Raw genomic sequence first — 10701 nt, forward strand, 5'->3', positions numbered from 1 at the left:
ATCCAATCTATTTGTGTCAAAGAAAGTGATAAATAATGCAATTTTGCTCTTTTCCTTGTGGAGTTTCTTAGATGTGAAGCAACACTTTGACAGCCATAGAGCTTGTCACAGTCAACAAAGCACTTTCCCATCCATTATTCTGGAGACCTCATGCCAGCCAAGACTCTCCACTCCTCCCCACTGCCAACACCTAGATTCAAGTCTCTGTATCTTCCTTCCACAACAGATCTGCATCTGCTCTCTTCATTTCCCATTCCGCCCTGAGATAACTCTATTTTCTGCCCAAGAGCCGGAGAGATTATTCTTAAATAAAACTGCTCATATCTCTTCTCACTGCCATTTGGACCAAGTCAGCCCCTTCACAGGTCAGGAGCTCCTCCACAATCTCATCCTTGCATCCTCGGACCCATTTCTCTTTATCTCAGCAGGCCCTAGCTCCAGCCCCCTGCTTGCTTGGCCACAGTGCCAGGAGTGACCCATGATGCCACGTGCCTGAGTAATCTGGGGCAGCGGAAATTGGGACCTGGAGGCACTTTTCATCTGTCCCTTCATGTCAGGTCCGTGCCCGCACAAGCACATCTGTCTCACCTGGTGATGTCACTGGCCTGGGAGTATGTGCAGCGGCTCACACCAGGGCTCCAAGGTGTGGGGTGGGGCGGAGGGTAGTGAAAGCCCGCTCAGTCTCACTTCAGAGATAGGATTATGGAATGAAGGAAGGCGAAGCAAGACTTGGCATAAGACAGTGGGAACTGTCCTCAGGCCCCTTGTTTTCTAGCTGCCACAGGGCCCCAAAAACTTCCAGAGTAAGAAATGAACATGCAACTTATGATAAATAGTGTCACTAAGAGCTAACGTATCTTTTGTTAAATAAAGTTCTTGTATAGGACTTTCTTCATGCCAGGCACTATTCAAGCAGCCCACATGAATTTATCTCTCTGATGATTTAGCCTCATGACAATCCATTTTACCAACAAGAAGACTGAAGCACAGAGAGGTTAAGAAATTTTCCCAAAGCAGCACAGCTAGTAAGTAGCAAAGCCAAGATTTGGCTCCTGAGTCTGTGCTCTTAACCTATTCCGCCGGCTCGCTAGAGTTAGGCCTGCCACTCTGCCAACGGGAACATCATCTTCCCGCAGCCCTTCACTCACTGGTGCTTGAGAAGTGTCTGCAGCCCCAGATGGGCCTTCTCGGCCTCACTTCCCTATGCTGTCATTTAATATTTTCATTGCTGTGAGGCCTCATCCTATTTTTCAGTCAGGTTTTATTATTCCCATTCTATGGGTGAGCAAACTGAAACTCGGAAGATCAGTGAGAGGCAACACATCTACAGCATTGCTAGGATTTGAAACCAAGTCTGTCTATACTCTGTAGCCCCAGATGGGCCTTCTCGACCTCACTTCCCTATGCTGTCATTTAATATTTTCATTGCTGTGAGGCCTCATCCTATTTTTCAGTCAGGTTTTATTATTCCCATTCTATGGGTGAGCAAACTGAAACTCGGAAGATCAGTGAGAGGCAACACATCTACAGCATTGCTAGGATTTGAAACCAAGTCTGTCTATCTAGAAAAGGTGTTTTTTCCACTTCTCTAGAAGAAAGGTCCAGTCTGAGGACAAGCCAAGGCATCCTATCCATGCTACATCGGGCACGTTGGATCTGAAGTGCCACTGAGGCACACAGGCAGCAAAACCAGTTTGTGGCTCCAGAGAGAACATGGGGCTGGAGATGCCATTTCGGGAGTCATCGGTTATGCGTGATGGTTGAGTCTATAGAAGAGAGAGGAAGTAAAGGAGAAGTGAGGATTTAAAAAGAGCAAACGACAAGTCTTGGGGAAGATCTGTTCAAAGGGGGTGATATAAAGAAGGGAGCAGAGGAGACAGAAAATTGAGAGTAAGAGCAAAAGAACCAGAGGAACAACTCCTGCTTATCATTTTATAGCTCACAGTGAGTCTTTACGTTCCTTATCTCTTATCCTACACACGTCGATAAAAACTCCACATACCGATACACAAATCCAATAAAGAAATTGGTGAGTGGGGAAAGGACCATGAGGCCTGAGGAGGGGTTTGTGCCTTCTGCCCACCTCCCGCTTCCTGCTCTTTCCTCTACCCTATGCTTCCTCCTCCGCCACACACCCCACCGTGCTGTGCGCCTGCCCGTCTCCTCGTTTCCTACCTGTTGCCTCCATCTCTCCTTCCTCTCAGTCGTCTCCCTGACTGTCTCTCACCCCTATTTTCCGTGGATTCTTTTCTGTTGCCAGGGCTCGTCCTCTGTCCTCCTGTCTCTTTTCCTTTCTCCCCTTTTTCCTCTTCCCCAACCCAACTATTTATATCTGGATATCTAAGACATTGTATTAGGTTTACTTACTGAATAAAGTTTTGTGCTACTTGTTTTAATTTAAAAAGCAGGAGAGCTGAAATGTTGTTTTGTTTTCTTTTTAAACAAAAATTCTTTCCAAAAGGGAGGTGCTTTTTAAATATCATCCTGGATGAGTTTTATAGGTGAATCAGTGTCTCTCGAGAGAAAAAGGCAAGCTCCTCATCTCCGTGAAGGTGCCAGAGAAAGAAGGGAATTTCTAGATGAGACAGGAGAAGGCAGGCTGCTTTTCTCACTTTCTCTCCAAGTGAGACACTCATGAGATCACCCAGCATGCCCAGGAAGGTGCTAAAACATAATTGCCCTCGATGAAGACATACAAATAAATCATTCTACCTGGCAGAAAATTCGAGTGTGTCGGCAGAACGTGCAGGCAAGAAATCCCTCCAGCTCCTGAGCTCTGAGGACAGCTATGCTTTGATCCACCCCATGCAGATGGGGCCAGGAGCCCCACAGCTGCAGAGCCCACCCTCCTACCAGCTGCCCCCCACCCCCAGGCTCATTGTGGGAGCAGAAATGGAAGTCAGTGTACGACTCCCCTCCCCTGGAAGAACATATGCAGTAAGTGGTTATCAGACAACACCGCTTCATGAGGAGTGGTCTAAGGCAGAACTGTCACAGTTCTCAACCTTTTTCTTCATCCCATACCCTTAAGGGCTACAATGTCAAGCAGTCAGTAATAATGGCTCTCCATGGCTGCGATTTTGCTGCAGTAGCAAGCCTCTCAGGTCACCTACACCTCAGTCAGAGTGCATCTTAGAACCCTTGTGGGGATTCTGCATGAACTCATGCAGAGTTAAAAAGCAGCTCCATGTGATTCCAATGTGCTTGGAGGGAGGAATGGGCACCACCTTTCCTCTCCCCCATTACTGCTGTTGTGTCCATATTTTACTGGCCTCTATCTAAAGTCCTTAAATCACTTCTGCCAATATTAAATAATAAGTTAGTCACTTTCTTGACACAGCTGACAGACAGATAAGAGGTTTCCCATCATCCAGTAGGGGGGAAAAATGCCTCGGTTCGACTTTGGGTTTATTCCCTAAGACCAGATTCTTTCATCAGTGAATCATTTTGCTGACTTCCTTCCAAAAGACCTGAGACAAAGGTTGGCACTTTGGACTGTGCTCACGGATGATGGCATGCTGGCTGCTTCTCAGGGCCATTTGCAGGGCAGAGAAGGGGGAGAGACACTCGCGTCCAGGTCAGCTCACAGCTGGGAGCAATGAAAGGGGGTAAAGTGGGCAGAGTTACAGAGCCTGGGGTCATACTCTAAAGGTGGGAGGCAGTGGAGAAAGAGGGGAAGGAGGTAAAAGAGAAAAGGAAGGAGAAAGAGGAGCAGAGAGAGGCGTAAATTCTCTTCACCCTTTCCTGGCTGTCTGCCTCTAGGTTTGCTCTCTTAAAGATGCCTTGTCTATACATAGCCTTACAACTAGAGATACAGTCCAGACTCGGCATCTGTTGGTTCTGCCAATCTGCCCACGATATTTTCATTTCTGGCTCAGCACCTTTCTTAGTCTGGATTCCCCTAGAAGCACACCCTGAGACAGCATACTGACTGCTAGGGGAGTAGAAAAGTTTAACAGGGAAGGGAAGGCAGCCAATGAAGGTGTGGCAACTTGAGCTTCACCCCTCTGAGAGAGTCTGGGAGCCAGTGTAAAATATGCACTTTGGTGTTGTCCCACTGAAGAAGCAGGGAGATGGGTTCTTTAGTCACCATCTCCCAACAGTCCTTGGTTGAGAGCTGCTCCTGGGGGAAAGGGAGGGTGTTAATTTCTAGCACCTGACCCACTCCAGGTGTGCTCAGTAGCTGCAGAAAACCCCCAGGCACAGGGGCCAGGTGCTGCAGTTTAAGTAGGCTGGCAGGCATGGAGATGCGAAGCGTAGAGATGATATGGGTGGGACATCAGTAGCCTTTGCCAAAGTGACTACTGCATATAAGCAGGCCAAAGCTGGGGGCCCAATCCAGCCAGAAGAAGCAAGACCACAGAGCATTTTGGAGCCACTGAGACAACCATTTTGAGCTTTTGATCAGGGCTCAGAAACATCTTCGATTTGGAGGGTCTCCAGCATAACTGAGGCACAAGGAGAAACAAAGAAAGCAGAAAGAGCACAGAAGCAGAGAATGGAGAGGACAAAGAGAGAAAGAAAAGCCAAAGTTTGTAACCCTCAGAAAAGTAAGCATGACATATAATCAGAAAAACTCCCATGAGACATGAAGTAGGCCACATAGGAGCTGTAGTCGGTAGACATTTGAAAAGGTGACACAATAATTAACTATGGAGAGATAAATTTCTGAATAGTTGGGAAAGGATTCTAGGCAGCATTCAGCCCACAACATTTTTCTCTTTCTATTCTTTTTCTTCCTTCTTTCCTTCCTTTTTTTGGCTAAATCCAGAAGATCTATTAAAATCTATTATAAAAAGAAAGCTACACCTCCAACGTATTTATAATGAGACAATTAGCTATTAAGAATAGGAAATGTTAGAATAATAGAACCATAATAGTCTATGTGGTTGAGAAGTCTAGCAGCAGCATTTCAGCTCAGAGCAGTGCCCAGTGTGACACAGACCAGCAGTGGCTGCCAGACTCGGATCACTGTGGGTCCCATGTCTGTAACTACGGACATGACACAACCAGCATATAATCACGGAATAAGATCTGGGCAGATCAGCACTGTTATTACCAACAGCCTTTCCTTGTTCGGAGGCCCCAAACAAGGAACCAGGGAGTTGCATTTGGTAGCATAAAATGTTATTAAATAGAACTCTTCCTGTTGATCCGAAATTTTTGGCAAGGAAGCCCTAAAGTCAAAGACGTAAGTGAGAAGTACTCACATACTCTAGAGAGATGCTAAACAGATCCATGCAGGACTTCTCAGAGGTTAACAAAAATAGGTCTAGTAACCATGAACCTTTCTAGTTTTCTACAGAAAACAAGACATTTGCATGGAGCTCTTTAGGAGAGTTATTGAGGTAAGGAGTTGTCAGCTTAGCAGGGAGTTCTGTGGTATTTCTCTTCCCTTTCTATCACCCAAACTAAGTGAAGGGACACTGACAAAATTGAGATTGGGGAAAAAAAAAAAAAAAGGACTGATGAGCAGCAGAAATTGTGGGTCTATTTGAGTTATTGGGAGAAAGTGACTTTTGTTCCCTTGGAGTTTGGAGGTTTGTTTGAGTATAGAGACTTCCAGCCTTGTCCCCTTCTGAACTTGGAAGGTGAGAGAGTGGCTTGAAGTCACCCACTAAGGTACGACAAAAAGAGTGAGCAGAAAAAGACCAGCTTAAGTGTGAAAAGGAAGCATGATTTTCCTTTGGTACAAACATATACTGGGGAAGATAATTAGGCTTGAAACATGGAGTTGGGACTTTCCAGAGAGGGTCACCTGCCAGTTTAGAGGTGACAGGAAAAGGCTGCAGGGTGTGTTGTTGGGGAAAGTTGCTAATAGGGTTACAAAATGTGCTTTTCTCTTTCTGTTCTTCTGTCCTTCCTCTCTGCCTAGAGCCTGCCATTCTCAGGCTCAGCTGCATGTTAAAATTACCAATGTTTAATTAGTATTTCAAAAATATACCAATGCGAGATCTTACTCCCAGCCGAGTTTTGAAAGTGGGGTCCAGGCACTAGTTGTTTGGTTTTTTTTTAGAAGTTCCTCTGGTGGTTCTTATGTAAAGTTAAGGTCCATAAGATCAAAGAAATATTAAGCAGGGGCTGAGTGTATCCAATTAGAGTAGACAGTGGAGGCAAAGTTCTATAGCAAGCATGGCTCCAGGCTGACACTTGCGGACCTGGCCTTGTGAAGTGGAGAATTTCGTTCATTCGCTCAGTCATCAGATATTTATTGACTGTCTACTATGTGCTCTGTACTGTGGATCAGCAGTAAACAAAAGAGATAAAGCTCCATGCCCCCATGGAGCTTCAGTTATAACAGAGGGTTCCCCTGACTGGGAAACACAGGTGAGGCTCAAGGAAACCCATCTTGACTCTCAAGTAAGTGATTCCGGGGAGCACACATTAGAGTACTAACAGGCTGTGTGATTTTATGAAGCCCATTCACAGCTAATTGTACCCTCCTCACACAGCTGACCCAAATCAGGCTGGCGATCATCTTGCGTCCAGGCTGATATGGCTCCAAAGGTTCTGAGTGGTAGGAGAGTCTGTGTCATGACATTCGACCATGGTTTTTTCTCTTCCAGCCTCAGTCCACGAAGATTTGCTGACCCAGAGCAGCACCGAGGAGACATTATTGGAGCAGGTACGAACAACTGTGTGCATTGAGATGATCCCACAGTTGTGGGATGATGTTGCTGATGGTGATGATGATGGTGATAGTGAGTGTCTCCATTTTTAGTTTAGTTTGGTGTCTTAAATGAAGAATCTGAGGCGGAACCAGCCGCTAAACTCAAATCTTCCAATTCCTTTCCAGGCAAGGTCCTCTCCTGCTTCTCATTATGACAATAGTTAAGATGACCTTCTTGAGACCAGAGGAAGGAGATTTTGGGAACCTGCTTTGTGTCCTTGTTTGCCTCAGTATTAATGACTTGACAAGTCCCTTCTACCTGTCTTCCTCAGGATGAAGGGGAGCACTATGCTTTGAGAGGCCAGGATCAGAGGCAACTTTGACCCACAGGTCAAGGCTAATTGTTCTTATCACCATCCCCATCTGTGAAATATGTTTCTGATGGGAAGTGTAATTAGAGCCTGGTGAAGCCTTGGAGGGCCGATGAAGGTGGCTGAGTGCTGGGCAGATACCATCAAGCTGGAACAGCAGCATCTTCCCAGCCCAGCCCTGCCTGTGGGTCTCAAAAATGTGGAACAGAGGAGGTGGAGGAGTAGCCTGGCTTTGGGTGTGCTGTCAAGTCCACTTTGTCTTAGCACAGAAGAGCCTTTAGGTTTGTCTCCACCCTATTTGCAGCGAGGCCCCTCGCTGGATGTTCCCATTCTCATGCCCTGGGTCATCCCTTCCCTTCTATCCGCTTTCCTCCCTTCTCCTCTTCTCTGGATTGTGCTCAAGCTGAGAGCTGTTAGGCTAGAGTGTTGAGCAACATTTACACCTTTGGGCTGGACCCCCAGACCATGTTGCCCAGTACCAGGGAGCACGGGCTCTGTCCTGCCCATCTCAGAGTCTTTTAGAATCCCCCTTGGGTCCTGAATACTAGTCGGGGACGGTGTGAGCTGCATGGAGAAGGGAGCAATAAGAACTATGTGAACACAAAACCGAGTGATAAGAAATGAATATCCTTTTTATCCATTACTTTAAATACTTTCATGATTGCCTTGTACTGATGACTTACGATGTGTCAGGCATTGTGCTAGGTGCCCCACATGTATTACTCATTTAATCCTCACAACATGCCTGTGAAGTAGGTCTGGTTTTTCCATTTTACACTTGAGAAAACTGGGGCATAAAAATTTTAACTTTCCCAAGGTCATACTGCTAGCATGTGTCAGATTCTCTGAACCCCATGTGTCTCAACTGGGTGGCCTGGAGGTTGCAGAAACTGTCCTAATACAGAGACTCAGGAATCCAACTGAAGTGATTTAATCAACCCCAAAGGGAATAGAAAGACTATGGCAGCAAACAGACAATTTTCAGATTCAGCCTGGGAAGTGATTGGGGTAGAGCTAACCAGCTAAGCCAAGGGTATGCGAATGGAGCAACAGGCAGGAGGATGGAAAAGAGACTTCAGCCTTGAGGAGGATGATTCAGAATCTAGGTCAGGAATTGGGGCCTCGGCCACTGGCTGAGATGTAGAGCAGGGCCCCTGGCCCAGGGAGGAGGTATGGCCCTACGTGGAAATTAAGGGAAGGAAACGTAGGCAGACAGGCCTACTTTGGAGCGGGTCAACACAGAAGGAGGAGTGGGCAGCTGTGATGTGATAGGGAATGGAAGACACATGGATATTGAGAACACGCTCCAGTCCAGTGGTTGCTGGGCCTATCGGCATAAAAGAAGACCTGGAGCAGAGAGCATGGGAGACACCACTACCAGAGTCTCACCCCCAAATCCAAAGCTGAGTTAGAAACCACAATCTCAGGCTTACGAATGGGAGAGGTGGAGGCCACTGGTAAACATCCTGCTTTATTCCAGATGAACTCATGAACTGGGGTAGCATGGGGATGCCCAGGTTGAGAAGCTGAGGAGAGCAGGGTTTGGGGCCTGAGGGAGCCTTTGTTCCTCTGGAGGTGAGAGTTTGCACAAACATAGCATTTCAGGAATGGTCGGCACCCAGGACTTGGGAGATAAAGAGCAGTAGGGATCCAGGTAGTGGCTAAACCTTAGGGAGGCAGAAAATCAAGACCCAGCCCTGAGAAGAAGATAGGTGAGCACATGGAGGGTTTAGGATTGAGGACAGGGTGGAATATCAGGCAGTGGGTTTGATTCAAGACCCTTGGAGGGAGGAAGATGAAGCTCAGTCTTGTAGATTGCTACAATGTGGCGATCCAAAGGGGAGAGAAATGCTTTGAGGCAGGTATGCACCAAGTCAGTGAGAGAAGAGTGGTACTCAGAACGGGATCCAGCTGTCACCAGGTCACAAGATTATGGACAAGGAAGCTGAGGCCAATGACCCATATCTTGCCTGGGTGAGAATCACTAGGACCTGCAGAGAGGAGGCGAGGGGGCCCAGCTTCCCACTGCTGGGGTATCCCAGGGCTACATGGGAGGAGGAGAGGATTGTCCTGGGAGGCGAGGGGGCCCAGCTGGGGTATCCCAGGGCTACATGGGAGGAGGAGAGGATTGTCCTCTCTCCTCTCTTGTGTGCCCCTCGCTGCTCTTTGACTTACTTAGTTCAGAGCCTGTACTAGGGCAATTCGTGCTTCAGAAACTCAGTTCAACTAGAAAAGTATCCTTACTGTTGTTTGCTATGCCCAGGACAGTTGTGTGATGCTGCCTCTTGCCAGCTCTTTGCTGGCTTTTGGTCTCTGTTCTATGTTTGGGGACACATCATGGCAATGGGAAAGGGGTGTATCCCTTTTGAATTGGAAAGAGTCACTTCCTTTTTGGAGATGGAGCTGAAGACGACTTCCCCCACTATGTAGCATGAGACCCCTGACACTTCCTCTGTGGGCTCCAGACAGCTCCTCCATGCCCAGAGCTGGCGACCTCTTTAATAACCTTCCATCAGGACTGCGTGGGTCACACCTGCATTGCCCGGTTGCTTTCCTCTGGGCTGCTTCAGAGGGAAGGTCACCTTTCTTGGTTGTCCTCTCTATCGTACATTCTTTGCCAGGTCTGGGCTTACTTCCTTTCCCTCCTCTCCCTGTTGTCAAGGACGCAAAATGCTTCAAGTTCAGTGCAGAATGGTAAGTATCAGAGAAAATCACAAAACTATCCATCTGTCCCAGAGTCAGATCTTTTGGGGCCTTTTTTTTCCTTTCTTTCACTCTCTTTGCTGATCGGAGACTCTTGGTTTCTCATCTCATGATCCTCGCAGTTTAGGCAATATCCAGATTATTTGTTTGGAAACGTAACATCTGGTCACGTCCTTTCCTCCCACCCTCTCTTCCCCCTCTCTGTTCTCTTACTCCTTCTGGTGTCTGATCACCCACACGAGTCTTCTCTCTAGGTTGGTTGGAGGGCAAGTCAAAATGCCAGGCTAGGCAACTGTGGAAGTAAAAGCTACAATAAAGAGCTAAAGAATTTGCAAGCCTAGGAATTTTGTTTTGTTTTGTTTTACAACTAATCACCCTATGACTTGATTAGCTGATTTGCTAATGCCAATATAATCAGCATAGTTAATTATAGACTATGTTATTCAGGTCAGAACACATGCAGGTAAGTGAGGTGTTGGGGCAATCGCTCTACCTGAGACATCCTCCTGATTCCAAACAATCCTAGGGTTAGTCCCATAAGATTCCTATTGGGCTACAGACTCCCTGCCTGGTCTTGGGAAGGGTTGGGGGGATCCCTTCCTCTTTCCGAGAGTCAGTTTTTAATCGCAGTGACAGCCAGTGTCATTGATGGGATCCAAAGTGCTTAGAAGAAGTCCTAATACATTCTACAACTCTGGACCCAATAGATCTGTAGCTTGACAAGCCCTAATCCTAGCAAAACTGCCTCTGTAGTGAGATAGTGGGAACCTTGGAAATCCTTCTTATTATTGGCTTGGACTCTCACAGAGAGGGATGAGGTTAAAGAACATACAACTTAAAGAGCAATAACACCTGGACCCAGACCTTCCATTGGTACCTTCAATGGTCTGAGCAGGACAGATGTCTTGACTAATCTCAGCACTGAAGGGACTCCAGACTGCCTCCTAGTCAGCCTGGTTCTTGCTTGATCCACTTTTAAATATTCTCTGGCTGCCCAGCCTCTGTCTCTCTCTTTCT

This window comes from Pteropus alecto, unplaced genomic scaffold (assembly GCF_000325575.1).
Source record: "Pteropus alecto unplaced genomic scaffold, ASM32557v1 scaffold461, whole genome shotgun sequence".
NCBI lineage: Eukaryota > Metazoa > Chordata > Mammalia > Chiroptera > Pteropodidae > Pteropus > Pteropus alecto.